Below are 5,395 nucleotides of genomic sequence, written 5' to 3'. Positions count from 1 at the left end.
AAAATAAAACAAAACACGAGCTTTTCTACTAATGGATATCGAGACTCAACTCCGAGAAGTAGTTTACTTACATAGTATACTGGTTTCTGGGCTCGACTTTCCTCTTGAACTAACATAGCACTGATCGCATTTCCCATCACAACAAGATACATAAACAAACATTCTCCAAATGCTGGTTTTGATAGTATGGGGGTTCAGCCAGGTGAGCTTTCAGGTCATGAAATTCTTGTTCGCATTCTTCGGTCCACTCGAACTTCTTGTTTCCTCTGAGCAAGTTGTAAAATGGGAGACACTTGTCAGTGGATTTTGAAACAAAGCGGTTTAGGGCCACCACATTTCCAGTTAAACTTTGTACTTCCTTGTGCGACCTAGGCGAAGGCATTTCTAACAAAAATCTGATTTTCTCTGAATTTTCCTCTATCCCCCTTGTGTTGACTATAAACCCCAGAAACTTTCTCGACGAAACAACAAAAGTGCACTTCTAAGGATTTAACTTCATGTCGTACCTCCTTAGTACACCAACACACTCTTCTAGGTCAGATACATGGTTATTGGAAATCTTTGATTTAACAAGCATATCATTGACATACACCTCCATGTGTTTTCCTGATATGGTTAGCGAACATTTTGTTGACTAATCGTTGGTACGTAGCACCGGCATTCTTCAACCCAAGCGGCATAATTTGTAGCAGTATACGTTATGCTCGGTCATGAAGCTGGTATGTTTGGTTTGCAGGGTTCATCACGATCTGCTTATATCCAGAATACGCATTAATGAAAGACATAAGCTCATGACCGGCAATGGCATCTACGAACTGATCAAATCTAGGTAATGGGAAACAATCCTTAGGACATACCTTGTTGAGATCGGTGAAATCAATGTAAGTTCTCCACTTCCCATTTGGCTTTGGGACCATAATGGAGTTAGCAACCCAGATCAGGTATTTTACTTCCCTAATAAATCCATATTTGAGTAGGCAAGCTACTTCTACTAATGCTTCCGACCGTACTCTCCCCAGAAGCCTTCATTTTTGGGACTTTGCAGGCACATTCTTGTCCAAATTTAAAGTATGCATTATTATACTTGGACTGATTCCCACCATATCTTCATGCGACCAGGCGAAGACATCTAGATTCTTCCTCAAGAATTCGACTAGCTCCTTCTTTCTTTCAACTTCAAGATTTTTCCCAGCTTTTACAACTCTTGAAGGTGTTTCCAAGTCGATATTGAATTCCTTGAGTTCCTCCACAGCTTTGAGCTCAGATCTATATTCGCCTATTCACTGTTCTTCCGTCCCATTGGTAACTTCCATTACCCGGGACTCCTCACCTTCTTCGACTATGACCATTGCTTGAAGCCCGGGTTGTGATTTTCCCTTCATGGCTATGCTGTAGCATTCTCGGGTCGCGAGTTGTTCTCCTTTTACTGTGCATATCCCTGAAGCTGAGGGGAACTTCATTGCCAGGTGTCAGATCGAGGTAATGGCTTAAAAAACAATCAGTGCAGATCATCCCAAAATCACGTTATACGCATCCGGACAATCGATTACATTGAACTCAAGTCTTTTAGTAACAGTTCGTGCATCATCCCCTACCGTGACCACCTGTTCGATTGTCCCTATGGTTGTTGTCCCTTCACCTGAAAATCCATACAGTGTCATTGAGGTCGCCTTTAGATCAGTTATAGATAATCCCATCTTTTCTAGGGTGGACCTGAAAAGCACATTACTAAGCTCCCATTATCTACCAATATCCTTCGTACCCTTCGATTAGCGAGCTGAGCGGCTACCACTGGCAGGTCATTATGTGGAAACTGAACGTGGCTAGTGTCCTCCTCCGTGAAAATCATTGGTTTTTTTTCCAACTGCTGTAGTTTTGATAAGCATTGCTCCGAGATAAATTCCATATCGTTATGATTTTTCAGCTCTTGTATATACCTCTTTTGTGCTCCATTGCTCGTTCCCACCAAATGAGGTCCTTCGAAAATAGTAGTTATATCTCCTCCTACTATTGGGGGAGGGTCAACTTAGTTCTCCTGATCCATCTGAGTTCTAGCTGACCTATCGGAGTTTCTAGAGCTGGACGAGAATACTGCCCGGTAGATTGATTAGGAGCAACTCGGTTTCGGCCGTACTGGGCTAACGGTCCAGCCCGAATGAGAGTTTTGATCTCATCCTTCAATTGTCGGCAATCATCAGTATTATGACGAATTTCATTATGGTATCGGCAAAACTTCGAGGGATCTCTCTTTGCCCTTTGATGCCTTAATGGATCTAGTTTCTTCCACGGAAAGTGATTAGAGTTTTCCAGGAAAATAGGTTTCCATGTATCCATCAGGTCTATGTAGGTAACATAAATGGGCTTGAATTTTTCCCCGGGCTTGTTCTTCTTTGTGCCATTCTGGTCGCCCTCACCATTCCCTTTCCTCTTATTGTTTCCCGCTTCATTATTTTGGGTAACAGGTTGAGCCATTCCTGCAATATCTGTCACCGCTCCAGCGGGCTGAATAGGGGCCTGGCTAGTCTTGTGACAACAGATCGTGCCTCCTCCAAGTTTATCAATTCCTGAGCCCGGGCCAAGAACTCATCTACACTTTTCACTGGAGCTTCTGCCATAGATTGCCTCCTATCAGTATTCCTGTTCTCATTTCATTAGCTTGGAGCCATCATCAACGTCTCTAGTTTACACTGCTGCGTTGGTGAATCTGCTCAAATATGCTTTCAAGGACTCACCAGGTTGCTGTTTTATGTTGGCCAATGAGTCGACCTCTACAAGAATTTCCTTTGAAGCTCGGAACACTCTCTTGAACTCGGAAGACAACTTCTTCCACGAGCTTATCAAATGTTTTTTGTACTTTTTAAACCACTGTCTGGCAGGTTCAATCAGAGTCGTGGGGAAAAAAATACATCTTAGGTCGAACTCGACATTGTGGGCCATCATCAATGTGTTGAACATCCCGAGGTGGTCGGATGGATCTGTGTTTCCATAAAATATTGGCATGTTCGGCATTCTGAAGCCAATAGGATACACAACTACTGTACTATTTAGGGTGAAAGATTTGAGCTCCTCATCAGAATCACAATCATCAATCCATTTTCCAGATAAGAGCCTCTTCATTTGCTCCTCCATCAAGGCTAGTCGCTCGAGGGTTGGGTCTTTGGTCTCTAGGTTAGCTGGGAGCTGTTCACCAACTCCCATCCTATTGTATGCATTTAATGGGTTGTTTTCCCTCCAAGTTCAAGCTTAGTTAGGCGGAACATTCCCATTGTCGCGTACGATAGATGGACCTCCCCCATGTTAAGTATAACCCATATCATCATTGCGAGCTGGATACATCCTTTGTGAATTCAGATGATCATGCAGGTCAGGATGTGGATCAAAATGAGTTCTTTGTGCTGAAGTAAGATGATTCCTCAGGTCGCTTTCAGACCTGCCTCCATGCTGGCTCCCCATCCAGTAACTTCCATTTGCAAAACTTACGGCCCGCGGCTGAGATCGAGGACCTGGATTATCAACAAATGCTCATGGGACGTAAGTGTCTACTAACGGGGGAGGATTTCTCCTACTATTTTCATGAACTGGAGCGTCTCTCTATGGATGCAGTGGTGTAGGATGTCTAACCGACGATGGCAGATGTCTTATCGGTGAGGCTATCCTCGTCCAATCAGGACGTACTAAATTAGCCTCTCTCGGTTCTACCCCGATATCCCAAGTTCTCTATGCCTGTGGTTCTGATCGCAGTGCATGCGAATTCTCTAGGGTGTTTTGTCTCCATGAATTTTTCCCAGCTCACTCTGATGGGTTGTTTTGGACATTCCTTGGAATTTGTGCAGAAGGCACGGAGCTAGGGGTCGCAGTTCTGACCGACCGACTGACATGTGGATGATGGTTCCTGCGATGATTAGTGGGCTGAGTACTTTGGTGATTTTGCTCTGAAGGTACAGAGCTCGGAGTGGCGATCCTGACAGAACTCCTTAATTGGGCATTCTCCATCTTGACGGTTGTTAGATATTCTAGATTAGGATTTGGTGGGCATGACGCTGAACTCCTAGTGTCATCCTAGCCCACATGTTGCTTCCTAGGACCTTGCTGAACATCTGGGCCTTTTTCAGTGGGAACGGTTGTATGATGCGCCTCTTGCCCACCAAGTTGTTCCATTTAGTTGTCATGCATCAATCGAGTAACCACCATGATGAACATTGAATGAAACTTGTAAAGGATTAAGCATTAATTTTTCTCTCGACAAAATCATCAAACTATTGATGCAGTTTTTCGCCAATAGTAGATTTAGAAATCTAATAAGGATATTAGTGCTTATTTATAAACTGTAATGAACTTATATGAATAATTTCTCACACACACGATTTTACGTGGTTTAGTGGTTAAAATGTACGTATTCCATGAGAAAATATATTACTCTCTCTCTCTCTCTCTCTCAATTTCTACAGAGTTTCAATATCACAAAAAGTGGTCCCCTTTCCTATCCATTATCCCTGATATTTATAGTGAAATTTCCTGGACAGGTTTGGGTAACCGTGTGCATAAATATGGTAAACATTTAATAAAGATAATTCTCAATTACAAAGGGATACGATTGCCTAAAAGAAATTACTCTTGTTATCTCGGACAATAAATGTGCAATACAGCCTGGACATTAATGAGCGTACAAAGTGCCTCCGAGTCTCACAGGATCCTTCACTGTGTGTCATGACCAGGTTTCCACGATCTGAACATATTCATCAAGTTGGGGATCGAAGGGAATCCAAACCTTAGTTTGGATTAATTTCAGAGCGCCCTAAAGGGGATCTGGCCACTACATGTATCGAATTGGATCGTCATCCTAAGAGGCAACCTGATAATTATCTGAATGTCGTACTACCAAGTTCTAAGTTGAGCATCCCACATCATCATTAGATAGATGTTCTACTTGTGACGCCCCACATAACTATAGTTGCTTTCTGGAATGACAACTGGCCCTACAAACCAACACGAGTCTTTTCAGCATGCTTTGTCCTCACTCACATGCTTCCTAGGAAAACTTCTCAGGAGGTCACCCATCCCTAGATTACCCCAGGTCAAGCACGCTTAACTTTGGAGTTCTCAAGTGATGGGCTACCGAAAAGAAGATGCATCTTGTTGATATAGGTAGTACCCATCAATCCATTTAAGCCCTCTTCAACTGTGTAGTCCCATACTTACACAGTCTGAGAATCATCACACTTGACCTTTCCCAGGCGGTGTGGGATTGCACAGCTTACCTGGTCTTTCCCCTTACGGATCATAGGATTCTGACTGTCACAATCACCCCCCCCCTTACGGGCCCGACGTCCCCATCGGCCACACTTCCGGCTGGGTCAAGTCTCTGATACCATTTGTGACGCCCCACGTCACTATG

This window comes from Humulus lupulus, chromosome X, assembly GCF_963169125.1.
Source record: "Humulus lupulus chromosome X, drHumLupu1.1, whole genome shotgun sequence".
NCBI classification, from domain to species: domain Eukaryota; kingdom Viridiplantae; phylum Streptophyta; class Magnoliopsida; order Rosales; family Cannabaceae; genus Humulus; species Humulus lupulus.
Note: the sequence above shows the minus strand (reverse complement) of the source record.